A 17,859-nucleotide genomic window follows, 5' to 3' on the forward strand; every position below is an offset into this window, starting at 1 on the left:
GTAGCTGGGAATGTATAGTTTGGTTGTGGTATTGAACATCTGACATTAGGATTAGGAAGACTAACTTAATGAATGAACGTTGGCAGGGTGTGTGTTGTTTCTTTTCAAACCAAAGCAGTAAGAATCTATATAGCATTAGTTATATCAAGTGGTAAACTGAAACGGTTGATTTTCAGATAGGTTTTAGTTTTCTGCTTTAATTTAATGAGTGATTCCCAAGCGGGGGTGTATGTACCTATGTACATTTTGCATTGACAGCATGTTGACAAGGATCCATTTGTAATTGTTAAATTCAATTAACATCTTATTAGCCATTTAAAAACTGCATTGCTGTCAGATATTGGCAATATTTGAGACATGTTAGCATTAGAGAGCATCATCTTACTGTATTATTCTAGACTGTCACTTGGTTAAAATAATACTGATGTAGCTGATTCTTAGCTGTCTCATGACAACAGTGTGATGTCATATGAAAACTAAATTACTAAATCAAATCAAATAGATAAATGAAGACTCATCAAATGTATAAGAGACCTCTGCCAGAGTTTTTTATTTATGTTTTTAATCTTGAATGGTAGGTTATGTAAATATATAATTGAAATATTATACTATTTGCATGTTATTTTAGGCTTGGCTTAAAGGAACACTCCCTTTTTTTTGAACTCCCCTAAAGTTAAACAGTTGAGTTTTAACTCTATAGGGGAGTTATTTATTTGCCATTTTAACCCTTCTCAATAATGCCAGAGACGACTAGACTGTCATTGTTTACCAGGAAAATTACTTGCACAACTTTCACAAGCCTCCTTAATTAAATATGGCTGGAGCCTAAAAACTGTATTTTTTTTTTTTTTTTTAATAAGGGCCTTACCTAATATGTGATGATTAGAGTGCAAATGTTAATCTTTTCTTGAATTTTTCAGACACTATAATGGACATAAAGCGGCCTGGCCCAAGAGCATGATCAACATGGGCGGTAAGTATATAATTTCACTAAATTACACTAAAGATGTAAATGTGCAGTTATTTTTAATGCTATGTCATGACGTGCTTAAAGGAACAGTTCACCCAAAAATAAACATTATCACTCGCCCTCATGTTGTTCCAAACATGTATAATTCTGTTGAATGAAAAAGAAGATATTTTGAAGAAGACAAAAAATCAACTTGAATGTGAATGAATTATGAATTTAGTTTTTGGGATGAACTATACCTCTTACCTCTTTCCCACTGTAAATTCTCTGACCTTTTAATAGCTGAAGCCCAAATTTTACCAAAACTACTTGTGTAATCATAAACCTGAGTTTGCAAAACACTGTAGCAGCGACATTCTGAAAACATTTTTTTTTTAGAGAAAACACTGAATTATGTCAAAGTAAAAGTTCCACAAAACCTTGCTGTGAGTGTGTTTGATATTTCTCTTGCACAGTAAATGTGTAGTACAGCAGGACGGTGCCATGCACTCGTCTCCAATAACCCCAGGCAAATGTCCAAGACCCATCACAGACACATATTAAATAAAAGTCCTTTAATAAGCTTTAATGAGGCCATGCCATGGTTTTAAAGAACTACAAGAAGATTGGGCCTTGCCAGTGTTTCTGTGATGATGCCCTGTGGGGACTCTCCTCTTTTCATGCTGGGGAAACAACACATCATTTTATCCCTCTTCCTGGATTTCTTTTCTGCTAACTTTTGGCTGTAATGGTTTGGCACGTTTCTGCTCTTATGCATGTGAATGTTTGTGCAGGGACAGATATGTGTGAGCACATTAATCATAAAAATATAATGTAATAATATTGTAATATATTAATATAATTAAATGTATATATGCCTTTAATGGTGACATTGCAATAAAATAAGAAAATAATATGTGTAATGACAATAGTACTAATAATAAAATATAACTTAATAATTATCATTTGTAGAATTTTTTATTTTTTATTTTTATAAATAAAACATTGTATTAATTGTTTGAGTCTAGCCTGCAGCATACCATGTCTCTCTGTTTCCTCCCAAATTAAATAAAAACTAAATAAAATAATATTATAATTTTTAAAAATATAGAATATATTAGAATATAGCCTTTCAATGCTGACATGGCAATAAAATAAATAATATTTTAGTAATAAAAAAATGTATTGTCATTATTAAAAATAAATACATATTATAAAAAATCCATTTTTTATAAATAAATTATTATATCTTCAAATTATATATTTTAGGTATAATATATCCTGGCCCGCAGTGTCCAATTTCCTTCTTTCCTCCGGAAACCTGTCTGTTTACTACAAACTTATTAATAATGCAAAAATTTCTGAAAGTACTTTTTTTTTTTTTTTTGTATAAAGATTCTAACAGTTGGTTGTATTTTAACTGAGTTCTGACATTAATATGCCATCAAACTGTCCTAGTTCATTTTGGGAATGCCTGATTGTGATCAACATCACTATTGACATGTTCTTTCAGCTCGTTGTCCTGTCTAATCAGATTTACCCGTGCCTTTGTCCAGTAAACACAATGGAATCCATTGAGATTCCCAGCAACTACATGTGTATGTGCACAGCCTAGTAAACCTTCATGGTTTTTGTAGTGTTTTTAAAGTGATTTCTACAAAACACACTCTGGAGCAGAACAGGATCTGGAATGTCTGATCTACACACGCTGCTGTGGTTTATCTGTGCGAAATTCTTTCTGGGAAGGGAGCCAGCGTATTATGGCTGTGATATAACTTCTGCCTTGCTACCTTCAATTACGAGAGGCCTTTGTGAAAGACAGGTTTTTTTTATAGGAAAGGTTCGGGAGTGTGTAAAGTTTTGTGAAAAACATGCATGAAGACACCAAAGAATAAGATCACAATCCACCGATACGAATAAGAAGACATATCAGTACTTCATAAAAAACTGCTTGACAAAAATGTTAAGTTTTCTTAGCTATTGTTTATTTTGACCCACTTAATTTAGATCTGAGTTACTCCAATTTATCCGCAGCTTAATTTTCATAAATCTGCATATTCACTGCTTTGTAATGAGGAAATCTCATGTGATGCTCCTCAAAACTGCTGTAGTATAAACTAGGCTTTAATAGTGTTTTTTGTGTCAGGGAGAAAATGTAAAATCTTTAAAATCATATAATATTTTTTTACATATTATATTTATAAGATGATAATTAATATTTCTAATAATTAAGTAATCTTGATTCTTTAAATCCCAAGATCTTTTATGCCATCCCCCTGTTAGTGGAGACATGGTAATGTGAACACTGTAGTTTAATTTACAAAGAAATACATATTATAAGTTAGTTCTTTGTAGCTAATCAAAAACATAAAGCACAAGCAGCGTAGTCTGATTCTTGTAATGAATGGCTCAAACTATTAAACCATTTGAAATAGTCTGAAACACTGACCTGTATAATTTACAATATTAACAGAGAAAGATTTTTTTTTTTACATGTAAGTTTTTAAAATTGTTACTTTTCACTGGTGCATTTTTGCTAATGTTGTCTACCAGTGTCATGCATTTTAGTCTTATTTGTGTTGTACCTTTGTGTATATATGATATGTAAATGAATAGTAGTGATCGTTTCTCCATGGATGAACCATTCATGCTATTGAACACAGTCGGCCTCTAGCCTGTATTCCATAGATCTGTCTGTTGGAAGAGCTGATCATTTCCACACTAGCTTAAAATACAAATCTGCCAAAATATAATTTGTAACTGCCAAACAACTTGGTGGGTGTGATTGGAAGGTAAAAGTGAAAAAATTCAAATATAGGCTACTTCTTCAAATACTAGCCCTTCTTGCTGCATTTTAGAAATGAAAAGCTTATGGTTGCCTGTCATTTGTACCGACCACAAAGGCCATTTACACTGATGTAAAAAGATGGATCGTCCACTATTAAAACCTCAGTACAAATCACAATTGCTAATCTGTTATTTTGCCTTTATTTTGAAGACTTGACAGGAGTGTGGAGATTTTGACAGGCTCTTTCAAGACCTGTTCATTGTGGCCTGGCCCTCCGTGTACCTCTCTGCAAGTAGTTGCCAAAATTCAGAAAGCAATGGACAAAAAGAGCTGATTCTGTCTTTCTGGAGCTTCTGAGTTTTTATGCAGCACTCCTTCATTTAGTTTTTTATTTAGATACAAAATATGTCAAAAATTTCTGCATGATGAACAACACATGCCTTGAAGCATTCATGCTTTTTTTTTTTTTGCTTTGATGCATGTCGAAAAGGCAAAATGACTGAGGGTTTAACTGCTAATTCTTTCTGAAACAAGCCCAGCAGAGGGAATACACAAAATGATGGAGATTAATATTATAAACTGAGGCACATGATGGATTCAAGTGCATTTTTGGCTTTTTAGAGAATCGTTTTAGTATTATTACCAGCCATGATGTATATCATAGCCTCATGGTTCATATCTGCTTAGTCAGAACTGGTATAATCGTTTACATGTGGCCTTTCTCTCCTGATTTGTACATATGGAAAGCTATCTTTGATTTTTTTTTTTTCTCTCTCATCTCACTCAAATTCATCTGGATTGTTGGGTTATTCTCTGACATGAGAGTGATATTTGATACAGTAAGTCTAAATTGCTTTTGTTACCAATATAGAAGTTATATAGAATGTAGAAGGAGGAGGCAGGATGAAAAGTTTAAGATTATGAATTTTGTTTGGGAGTTGTTGTTTTTTTTGTTAGAATTTAGGCAGTGGAAAGCACATGTAGTCCCATGGGTGTCTTGCACTGCCCTCTACTGGTTTGTTTTACAACAGTGAAAATTGTATACACCCCCTGACCCCATTTCCTCTTCCTTTTCCCCCACACTCTCACTGATCAGCACTATCAAGCATACAGTGAGAGAACTGAGGCCAGACAGCTTAATTCGAGCCAGATCTTTGTAGTAAATCAGTGGTCCGCTTCAGAGGCACAGAGCCATCATACTGTGTAAATTATGGAGACGTCATGGTTGATGATGATAACGTAGTGTTGGATCTAATCTGCACCATGTCTGTCTACAGATTGGATGCACCGTGTTAATTTACAGAGGGCTTACTGTATTATTCCTCACAGACCACCTCTATATGTTGTGTATTTGGTTGCATTGTCAAGTATTGTGAAAAGACTGCAGTACTACCCACTACAGATGTGATGCAAGAAAGAAATTGGGAATCTTGGCAGAATGGCAGTAGTCCAATACCAAATAGAAAATAAACTAAAATGTGCAACAATAAAACACATTCTGCGCAAACAGCCACTCACATTTTTGTATGAAACATTATGGTGTTTATGAAACAACGTCACAATGCCACATGAAAAAAAAGTTTTACATTTTTATATGGATCAAACCATGCCAGCCAAGAAAAGGTAACTAGATATTGACTAAAAAAGGTAAATAGATTACTTGTAATATTTTTGAATATTAAAAGTTTATTTTTGTTATTTGTAAAAAGTTATACTTTATATCTTCATATATCATTATAATTCAAGACTATAATAAATAGCTATAATAAATATAATAAATAGCTTCAGCAATTGTCATGATTTGAAATTTTTATACTGTCGCATGCTAATTAAATACTGTAAAAAGATTAAAGCATTATTTACTTTATGTGCATCTTTGATCTGTTGATGAAAAATACCTAAAAATAAATGAGACAGTGTTTGTTTATCTGAAAAACACTCAAAGCCTTAATTGAATTTGTTAATATTTATATTATCAATTACCTTATTTTGTAGATGATATAAATTAAAATGTTTTTTTTTTTTTTTTTTATGGTATCAAATTTGATATTGAAAATTGTGAAATTTGTACAGATATTTTAGTATTTTGTCAAGCAGTAAAATGTCTGAGACCACACAAAAATGACAGGATTCAAAATCTAATTTAAAGATGGAAACAAACAGTATGATGTAAAATGAGTAGGACATTTCAGATTATATATTAATTAATCAAATAAATACATTTGTGGCTTTGCCCATGTGAATTCCTTTAATGGAGGACACACCAAATATTAAGAAATTCTAAATGAATGAATGTCTTTATTTTTATGTAAAAAATTTAATTTGCTGAAATTATGCTAATAATATGATACCATAAAATGTATTTCATACGAATTCATAATAGAGGCATTTTAGCTGTAATGGTTTCATACTTTTAAATCTAACTGTATGTTCGAAGCAGCCTGAGTTCTGGCTTCAGATTTCAAACCTCTGCTTTAAAATCATATCTATATATTTTGAACTGTGTGTACAATGTTCAAAGATTGAATATTGTGTGTATTTCCCAGAGGAAGTGTGTGTTACGGTATCTGTCATTTATAGGGAAATGAGAGTGTGCGATTCATTTTAAATTTGTAAGTCATCCGGTCTCCAATAATTTTATTATTCCATGAGGCCATATGGGATCAATTACAAACAAAATATGCAGGAAGGGGCAAAAGCCATATTTTTATGAATTGCTTCAGCACTTAGCGGAAGACCTAATGCCGCAATTATTGTACAATAAAGCAAAGACTGAGGTCAAAGAACCAGCAAACCAAACTATACTCTGTAAATCTTGGCAGTCACTGGCCAAGTTGCATGGCAGAGCTGGATTAAAAAAATGAAGAAACATTCAAATTTACAGATTTAATGAGACCTCAGATGATAAATGATCTGCGGTCGTATTCCTGAATGACATAAAGATCGGCAGAGTCTTTTTTCCCTATTCAAAAAAAGGTTTTAAATCATAAAGAAAACTGTTTTAAATTAAATGTAACCTGTCTTTTGCGTATGCCTGCACTCATATATCAATGTAGTGAGTCACTGTGTATTGTATTAGGAGCGAGAAGGTCAGGCCTGTGACACATAACTTTGGATAAGCCTTTGGATCTCTTCTATAAAGCAAGTGTTTTTAAATTGAAAAAATGCATGTATTTATTGTGTACAGCAATCTCAAAGAAAAAAATGTGATTATGTGGACAATCTCTTTCTGTATTTCTTGCAGGGCTTTTTTTTGAATGATAACTTCTTTCGCTTCTAAAAATCGTGGTCTGAGGTCACCTAGATTAGACTATTGCATTGGCTATTACATTCATATTTATTACTTTAGTTATATATTTTAGTTTATTATATTTTCATAGATATTCTAAGTGTCCCTTATTTTCCTAAAGTTGCCAGACTCACATTTAGAGGGCTTAATGTTAATTTGGGTGTAGCTCTTTTTTAATATTAATGTTAAATCCGTTTCTTCTCCAGATGTTTTGCTGTTGTGTTATTTAAACAGCTCTGTTTTGTTCCAGTATTTGGTGGTTTTCTCAGTCATTCCGTCTTCTGCTTCCTTGGCCCACTCAGGTTTTGCAGTCTGTGCAGTTACATTTTCTGACATCTTGCCAGTGCTCCAATGTTCTTAGTTTCTCTGTCTGTGCTGTGCTTGGGCTCTGTCGTGGTAGTTTGGAATGGTAATAATACTAATTTCACAAGGGGCACTCTTTCCTGGGGGAATCTTAAAAGCCATGAGATCATATTTTGAGATCCCGGTCCAGTTTAGACATCAAACGCACAGGCCTGCGTGTTCTCAGGCGAGGCCGTAATCCGATTTTGAAAATATACCTAATGTCTGCTTTAATGAGCTTACTCGAGTGCCCCATACCCCCTGTCAAAATATTCGAACTGCCTATGAAATACAAGAATTGAACCATCAAACCCTTGTTAAAGCACTCAGAGCTCAGAGGATGATACTGCGTGGCGGAAGCACAGGGCCGTTATGTGTTCTGGCAATGACAGGCCTGGGAGGATGGAACAGCGGTGTTTGTAAATACCACTCCAATTATCGTAATGTGTCAGTAATAGGAAACACATGAACGTTTATTTAATTTGTCAGGAAGGTAAAATTAAGAAGGGCAAGGCTTAGAGTCATGGAGCTGTGTTGAGTCCTTATGGTTCTCTTGCCCCGGTGCATTTGTGTTATTCTTGTTGATATTTTAAGGCCATAATCAAACATTCAGCTGGTCAGGAAATGCCAGGGGTTGACTTACTCTGCCCAATTGGATTTTGGACTATTTTTCCACTTCTCCTAAATGAAGCATACAAATGAGACAGAATAAATCAGATTAGGAATTATTATTTTTTTTAATTTTTTTTTTATGTTAGTAATTTCTCAATTAGTCTTTTTTTTTTATTATTATTTCTTGAAGCTTAAATATTCAAATGGATCTTAGGTACATCCATATAAATGTGCACAGCACCATTTTGGGGTATGGAGCACTGACCATAGAAGTTTAGTTACATAAAATCCTCTTATAAACATTGTTTTTTCAGTACGAGTAAGAGAGAGATTCTCTCCATGCTATCATAAAAGTATACATTGCTGCATTTCACAACCCAAATGTAAAAAAGCCTTTGACTTTTTTGGCAAAAGCAAGAAGTACTTGGCTGATTTGCGTTGACCGCTGAGTCTCATAAAAGCTCGAAAGAGTGAAGCCACGAAAGATTCAGATGGTCTGTTGTTCAGTTGAGATCTCAGTGTTTGACAGTAGTACTCTTGTGCGTCACTCTGCAATTATATATAATGATATATGGCAAGTATAATTGAAATATGTCAGGCACCATCTTCTGTATATTATGTATTTCTCAATATCTCTCATGGATTTGCTTGTGTGCACATTTACAATGAGCGTGTTGAGCACTCTAGATTTCTGGTCAGGTCAGTGCATTCATTTAAATTAGTCTGTGATTTTACATTGCCATTTATCCATATACTGTATAAATGGACGGCAGAATACTAGTACACCATGTTCCTCTAAGGCAAGTAATTTCACTCGGCTGCAATCTTTGAAATGCATCTCGGCATGCAAGTGCAGCTCCTATCTCTTTGGATAGGAAACATCAAATTCTCCAAAACTGTTTGCCAAGCTAATGATTACATTTCATATTTGATGTATCACCAGTGAAATCTGACAACAACTGTCTCATAAACATTGATTCTTTTGACCAAATAGCATTAAAAAAGCTTTTTTCCAGGCTAGACTAGCCAGTGCGTAGTCCTAAGTGTGTTGAGCGCTGACTGTTTCTTTTATAACCACCGGGACTTGCAGATGGCTTTACTGTTAAGCGATTTGCTCTTTTATTCAGAAGTGGGGCCTTCCTTCAATAGAGCGACTATATTGAGCATTGCATTTTTTTTCAGATTTTTATTCGTCACATACAAAATTATATATAGCATATATAACCAGCAGTGAAATGTGAGTCAGGTCCGCTCCATGGACAGTGCAATAATTAAAGAAAACAACACAGATGAAAATATACATAAATAAAGCTATGTAAGAATGAAATAAAAGTAAACAATAAAAATATAAGAATAAAATATAAAAAATGTATATTGTAGAATTAAATATAGAATGCAAAATAATGTGCATGAGTGTAAACTGTAGTCTTAAATATTAAGATGTACAGGGATGTACAATGTGCATATATGCACATTGCATTTTACCCCATTTAAAACTATACAAGTGACACGTCTTGGGTATTCTATAGTATCACTGATTCAAACAAAAACCCATGTTTGTTTTTGTATTTGCATTAAGAAGTATGTCTAGAAGTTAAAGAAATTCGTACTGTGAACCTGCTTTCAGATAAACTGGTTGAATTTAATTTATTCTAAATAGATTCTAATTTAATGTAATTAGATTTGAATTAATTAAACTGAAGAATATAATAAATATTTTGAAAAAACAAATATATAAATGAACTGTATTCATTTTAATCCATTGAAACCTAGGAATTGTACTTCTAGGCTAACCCAATGCATTGTTTAAAAGTCAGCTGTTAGAAGCTCAAAACTGACACAGAAATCTGTGCTGTCTATGTTTCCAAGGCCTGTCACTTCTCTTTTCAGCCAGTGAATCCACACGGACAGATGCTGGAAGACTGCGGTGACCTGTGGAGGTCTGGTTGTTGGCTATTTTTCATGCGCTCTGGTTTTAAAGAATGACTGCTCTCTTTGTTTCTGAGCTCTGTTTGATTCGAAGCAACTTTCCCAATCATGTTAGGCAGAAATAGACAGAAAGCAAAGAGAGTTTGATGGGAAATTCTGTTACACATCACACAAAGACAATAGCCTCCAATACAAAAGTCCATGACAGTTGGCAGTGGTTTTCGGAGCTGGTTGAACTTGATCCCATAATTTAGTCTCACCATAAACACCCTGAATTAAAGTCAGATTTAGTCTTTGAAGTGCAATCGAAAAACCAGTGTTTTATTTCGCTTCTTCCAAACAGAATTCAGCCTGTAACATGGAGTGCTTGCACAGAGGAGGTCTCTTTCGCTGTGTTTACGGTTTGCTCTGGGAAAATGGCTCACTGGATAGCTTGTGACACAGTAGTCAATCTCAGTCACTTTTTGTTGTACTTCATTTTGGAAGGCCGGTATGATCACAGTGACTTGATTTGACTTTTATGATTACATAAACATATGTGAGCATTGTTTCACTAAGTGTTTATTCATTTGAGATGAGATACTTCTGTTACACAAAAGATGCTGACTGCTTGTTTGTAATTCAGCTAGAAATTACAAAATGTTGTTGTTGTTTGCATTTTTTTTTTTTTTTTATTAGTGGTGCAGTATGTTAAAAAACTGTTGGAGTTGGCAAGTTTCTTATTGTTTTTAAAGGGCATCTAAAAACAATCACAATAGATAAAGAAATATAAAATAAAGATGTAAAAATGCAATTAATACAATTGCATGAATTTTAAAAGCTTTAGAAGCTTTACTTTTTCATGTCTAAGGTTCAGTGTTTCTCCTTCAAAATGGTTTTAATATTTATTTGACCTTTACTGGCTGATTCACCTATCTCTGGGAAAGGTGAAGCCTCCTATAGCTTACCTTCACCCACAGTGTTTTTCTCTCCATTCCTCTAGAGATGTTGAGATCACTTCCTCCCCTGGCAGGAACTCAGAGCTCACACCTCTGAATGTGTTTTGAAGGATGACACAAGAGATGGAAAGAGCGAGAGAGCTCCAGGCTTAAGATCTTCTGCCAGTGCAGTAACACCTTGGCAGAACTTTCCATCTCTCTGTTTTCCTTCTAATTCACTCTCTCTTTCTCTCAAATACTTTATTCTCCTAGAGCATATAATCAGTGTGGCATAGAAAACCATCAACACCTATTCTGCTTGCTGCTTTCATATAGCAGGCCTTATATTAAAGCATGTTACACTCCTAGAAATAAAGGTGCTTCAAAAGGCGATGCCATAGAAGAACCATTTTTGATTCCACAAAGAACCATTCAGTCATTGGTTCTTTAAAGATCCATCTCTTTCTTACCCTTTTATAATCTGAAGAACCTTCTTTCGCCACAAAGAACCTTCAGATGTTAAAGGCTCTTTGTGGAACCATTTAGACAAAAAAGGTTCTTCTGTGGCATCGTGTAAGCACCTTTATTTGTAAGAGTGTATCACATTTGGTTTATAATAAGTTATCATAAGATATGGAAAGGTCATGAAGTATCAAACCAATATTAAGTATATTTTAAGTTAGAAAAAGGGCCTTGGGGTCTCCCAAACATCAAAGATGAACATGAGGCTTAAATGTTAAGATACTCAGCATGATGAAGTTATCCCTGTTTTCTCTGATGACTTTGTTGTTAAGACTTTCTTTAAAACTCAGATTACTGTCCTTCCTCTCATTACAGAAAACAGATGTGGTAATAATGAATCGGTTGCTATCAGAGAGTAATGCGCTGCCATTGAAGAGATGATGTATGATATATTTCCTGTGAGTCATAGCAATAAGCCTAGCATCAATTGGAATAGTGCAAGAAGAGTAAACAAATTAACAGAAAAAGTCGGAGATGAGAATAAATCATCTTGTGTAGATTGATCATTTTGCAGCCATAGTTGTGCTGAAGCCTGAAACGAAGCCCAGTCTCAGCGGGAGTATCGACCTGCTGAGTGGACTGAAGCTCAATGCTGAGAGCCATCCGTCTCATTCCATGCCTAGGGACTTCCACGTTTCCCTGGATAAAATATCACAACCCTGCAAGGGCTGGGGAACTCCACCAGGAGCATCAGATCTTTGGCCAAAAAGGTTCTTGTCTGGTATTCAGTGTCAAGCTGAAAAGTATCTCACTCTTTGGATGCGTAAATTGCACCAGGATGTGATATTTTAACTACATTTCCTCTAGAAGTTACTGCAAAGAAAGCAGCTGGAGACCAACTGACCTGTTGCAGTGCTTAAAGGTATCTAGGTATCAAAGAGTAATCTCTAGAAGGGTCTATTTGGTTTCACAGACTACAATACCATTCAAATGTTTAGGGTAAGTGAGATGATTAAAATTATTAATTGTTAAGATTGTTTATTTTTTAAATTGTTAATATTTTTAATGTGCAAGGATGCATTAAATCAATCAAAACTGACAGTAAGGACTTTTATAATCTTACAAAAGATTTTAAATAAATGCTGTTATTTTTAAATTTCTATTCATTCTATTTTGGAAAAAAAAGTGAATGATCATGTGATACTGAAGACTGAAAATTCAGCTTTGGCATCACCGTGATAAATAACATAAGAAAATAATAATTAAAATAACAATTATTTTAAATTGCAATAATATTTCACGATATTACAGTTAATTTTAAAGGGTTATATAGCTACCCAGAACATTGTCGTTCTGTGACATCTGTTGACACCTTTATGTAATGTTACCTTTGCATTGGGCATCATTTATCCCATGAGCTCCTTAGGTGTTACTCAAGGGGACTTTGCCTCATAATCGAAACCTATTCCTCGTGATTGTCTCAGAGTGCTCGTGCTTGCGTGTTAGATTCAGTGGGGCTGGCATAGACTGTGGAAAAGCTCTTCCCTCGCCAGCCTCCACTGTACACGTACCACTAGCACCATCCCGTGCCATTGCATCTGGAAATTATTTACCAATGAGAGAGGAAGAGGGGGAGTTGTGAATGGAAAAAAACTGTGGTTGCATGGGGGAATTGAAAAAGGGTTTGAAAGAGTTCACCAAAAACTAAAAATTCAGTCGTCATTTAATCATTTTAAACCCATATGACTTTCTTTCTAAGATGAAAAACTAAATATCCACCATTAAAGTAATCCACATGACTCATGCTATTCTTCAAGTCTTCTGAGGCCATATGATGTAAAGAAAAGACTTAAATTTAAATGTAGTCACTTAAAATTAAATGACATTCTTCTTTTGTGGAGCATAAAAGATGTTTTGAAGACTTTTAATGTTTATTCATTGTGTTTTTTTTATATCTTCTTTTGTGCTCCACAGAAAAGCAAGTAATGCAGGATGAGACAGAATTTTCAATTTTGAGTGCTATCCCTTTAAGACTAATTATGTGACATTTTGGGTTTATCAATTTTTTTTCGGTTTGACATCACCTTATCGAGAATAATTGTTTTAGATTTGTATTCATGAAAAAATAGCATGAATCTAACTCAAAGAGTGATTCCCATCCACCTCCCTTCCATCCATCTTTTCGGTCTCCATGGCAACAAGAAGGATGTCCCATGGAATTGACGCAGGAATCTGGGTCTCTGTAAGCTTCAGAAAACCCTCTTAGGGCAGAAAACACATGAAAATGCAGTAACAAACTGTTGCAACACTCATCCATCAGACATAATGTGACTCATTGCAATCATTACATGATACAGATGATTCAACGGTAGTTGTAGATTCTCGGCTGTGTACAGCGGAGTGGCCGTGACTGTTGATTTTCTGCTTGATTTATGTATGTGTTAAATAAAGAGCAGACTCTGAGACCTCAACCCTTTTAGGCTTAGCCTGTCAGGCTGAATTTTACACAAACACATCAGCCATGTGCTTCGGTCATCATAATTACAAGATTCATATAAACACAGAAATGGTCCAAAATAATTGATGTCTTTATTGGACTGTAAAATTATAGTTAAAATAATGTGTTCTGGATTTAATTTGTATCAGATGAGAGACGTTGCATGTTTATAGCACAAGGCTGTTTAACATGTTTTTATAGCACTATCTAAAGGCATTTCCTCATTGAGCCCAAAGACCACATTTGCCAAGGGGTGCTTGCTGTTGCTTAAGTCTCATTTGTCATTTAATAACTGAAATATTTCTCTACATGAAGGGTGTCAGATTTTGCAAATGTTATGCTTTCTTTATGTGTGTATTTGTGTATATAATCTTTGCATATTATCTGAGAAAAAAAAAGATTGTTTCTCAGCAGTAGCTCATTCATTGTTCATAGAGTTGTCAATATAGGATATATATCAGAGAAGATTTGAGAATTTTGCCTGCTCATTTTCCCTGTTTTTACATCTAGATTTTATTTGTAATCACCGAACACTCAAAGTTAATCTTTAAAATGACCTCAGAATCAGTATCTATTTTTCATACTGTACATTATAATGTTGTGATGCCTAAATTCACTTATGGTTTATAAAATTATTGATTTTGGTGTTTTATTTAGTGTTTTACGTATTTAAACAAAACCGTACAGATTTATACACTACTGTTCAGATGCATTTTTTTACAAAAGCCTCTTATGCCGACTAAGACTGCATTTATTTGACTGTTTTTTAGGATTCTTCAATAAATAGAAAATTCTAAAGAATTTACAATTTGTAAAACATTTTTGAAACAATGTAAAAGTCTTTACTGTCACTTCTGATCAATTTAATGCTTCCTTGCTGAATAATTATTACTTTCTTTAAAAAAAAAATTATTGACCCCACGATAGTGTAATATTGGACATTTGTTGACTATTGACCTTGACATTAAAAATTATTATTTTCTTATTTTGTATTGACCTATAGAAATTCTGGAAGAGTAACATCAGATTAGTTATTTTTTTCACAAATGAAATGCAGCACACTTTAGCAAAGTCTCAATTTTCTCCTCATTTAATCTAATGTACAGGTATGTTTAGAAGAAACAGTTGAGCTTATAAAAATATCTCAATTGTTAGCACAAAATGAAAACAAGAGATGAAACAATTTATGATTGTGTCTTTAGGCACTCTGCGTCGTCTACCCATATTAAGTTACAATATTTACTTAATTTGTCAGTGCAGTATTCCACAAAAAAATGCTGCATACTGAAAAAACAAGGGAAAAGTGAAACAGCATTTGTGTCTCTGACACCGCTATGGCAATGTTAAGCCTTCTACAGTAAATGCAATGAGACACAGAGCTGTTCATAAATGCATTCATGCACAGAAACAAGACTGACCCTGGCTTCATTAGATGCACTTCATTGCAAACTCATTTTTTCTATAGCTTTTCTGTTGTATTTTTAGGAGATTGTAATCATAGCAAGATGAATTTGATTAATAAGGCTTGGATTTAAATGCACTGTGAGTCTGGGAAATATCACAGGACCTGCTGACTGAGTTTCTGTGTTTGTTGCTCATTGTCTTTATACCTAGATATTATTATGATTAATGGCTTCTAGTAATGATTAATATATACTTTCATTTCTAATTTCTAACCAGAACTCCATATCACTTGTACAGTTTGTCATCTGGTATTACTTTTATGGCAGACAGATCCCTTCATTTGCATTTTTTCGGCATGTGTAATCCTTTAAACAACTGTTTCAAAGCCAATTCCCATAAACTTGCTCATAATGTCAAAACACTCAATAAGAGTCAGTCAGTCAGGGCTGTCAGTGAATGGAGACTGCGTGCATATGAACCTCAGTATACAGCACACAGAAGCTCACTGTCTTTGGCCTTCTCATGTCAGAGCTCTGCCCCGTCAAACAGCGACAGAAAGACAGAGTCCAGACGCTGATGTGTCTTTACAAACATGTCAAACCTCCCATTTTCCCCCCACAATGGAAAACCTCAGACCTGCAGAACCCTCGCTGACAGACTGAGAAACGCAATCACAGTTGTGATCAGGCACAGACAGCAAGCACTAGGGAAACAACCAAGACAGAACAGTATTGCATTTTTGCCTCCCTGCCTATAAAAACGTTGATTGTGTCTGTTGGTAAGCCTGAACCCAGATTTTAAAGAATAGGGTTTCACTTACGTTTAAATTGATGTATGAGCCCCTTATTAGTTTTTGGTTGTCTCCAGTTGTCAATCCCCAGTTGTCCTAGTCTTTTAAGTTTTGTCTGCCTTGCTTTTTGTGCATGTGAAACTTCCCTATGTAATTAAATCAGCAATATCCAGCTTCACTTATTTAAGCCATCTATTGATTTGTGCTATGTTGTGCAATAATTTTTCATGTAACAAAAACAATGTTTTGAAGCTTGAATTGTGAACCACAGGAACACAATGCACATGCTCCCACCAGAGATACATACAGCTTGTGGACCTCAATTAATTTTTTTTTTTTTACCACCTAAGTGTTCAGCTTGTTGATGTATATGTTGGTTGGGTTTTGAGGTTAGTTTCCCAGTCAAGAATTCCTCTGTGACAGCTGGTACAGGATACCTCCTGATTCCTGAAAATAACCCTGAAACATCCTGAGTCTTACTAAAGCACATTCTGCTGAGTTAAGAGCCATACTGCCCTCCGATGGTTAACCTCACTTACAAATAAATGTAAATAAATGTGCATATTTACATGTAAGAAAATCTGTAATCTAAATCTCTAAATTCGTGTTATTCATATGTATATACATATATAGGACAAAATATTAAACTCATAATTTTTAAACATCTAATCTACTGTTCAAAGTTTTGGGGTTGGTAAGATTTTTAAATACCTTTGAAAGAAGTCTTTAACACTCACTAGGGTTGCATTTATTTGCTTTAAAAAAAACACAGTTAAAAACAGATGAATATTATTAAAATATTATAAAAATTTAAAACAGCTATATTTGTATTTAAATATATTTCTAATGTAATTTATTCCTGAGATTGCAAAGGTGAATTTTCAGCTGCCAAAATCTTTAATGACACATAATCCTTCAGAACTCATTTGAAAATACTGAAACAGTTCTTATTATTAGCAATGCTAAAAACAGTTTTGATTGTTTATATGATATGATATGATGTTATATATATATATATATATATACTTGGCTGAATGTCACGTCACTTTCTTACTGTGAGGAAGTAAAGATGAGACTGTCTAGCAGCTGTTGTCCATTTACTATATCAATATGGAGCACAGAAAAAGAAGAGTGTATCACAATGTTTACTTATTTTTGTTCCATGTAGAATGACATACAGGTCCAAAAGTGAATATGAAACCAAAACATTTGACTCAAATTATTATGCTGGTAATTTGTAATGAAAAAATATATATATTAAATGCTAAAAATGCAAAATAGAAGAATTTTCACTAATTATCCCATAACTCTGGAATCTACTTTATATTTATGCATCACATGTCAGTTTATACATTGAGGCCCATTATTCCTATGGTGCATGGTTATAATATTTATGCATGAAGCATTTGTATTGTACTTTCTTCTAGCTGCTCTACATAGAGTGACCAGGTGTTACTAATTTGAATAATTAACTGCTGTTAAATGAACTGAGATGATGTTGATTACACACACCCTGATGAAGGCATGTAGCAGCAAAACGTAGATGTACCTCTCACCAAAAAACCCAGTGATGCAATAAAGGCTTTTTAACTTTTCACTATACAATTCGAGTGCCTTGGAGTTCAAGTTTTTAAGCATTTGTATTGTGATTTGATTAATTTTGATTAGTTAGATGAATGTGCATTTATTCACAGTTGGACTTGAAATAGCAATGCTTATCTGGTAACTTATAGTCACAACTGAAGTTTGTGTGTGCAGACAAAGCCCCAAGACACAGTGTCAAAGCTAGGTTATTTCTGTGTTTTCAAATGAATCTGATAAAACAAATATTAGTCTCACTAACCCATATAGTCTACACAAATTAAAAACGACTGATACAT

The 17,859-nt window shown here is 34.1% G+C and overlaps 1 protein-coding gene across 1 annotated transcript in view; it reads left to right on the forward strand.

Moving 5' to 3' along the window:
* The window catches only part of LOC127938234 (myomegalin-like), a 33,796-nt gene that overhangs the window by 11,892 nt on the left and 4,045 nt on the right, over positions 1-17,859 (forward strand). The window lies entirely within an intron of this gene.

The sequence above is a fragment of the Carassius gibelio genome, chromosome A20 (genome assembly GCF_023724105.1).
Source record: "Carassius gibelio isolate Cgi1373 ecotype wild population from Czech Republic chromosome A20, carGib1.2-hapl.c, whole genome shotgun sequence".
In the NCBI taxonomy this organism is placed as follows: domain Eukaryota; kingdom Metazoa; phylum Chordata; class Actinopteri; order Cypriniformes; family Cyprinidae; genus Carassius; species Carassius gibelio.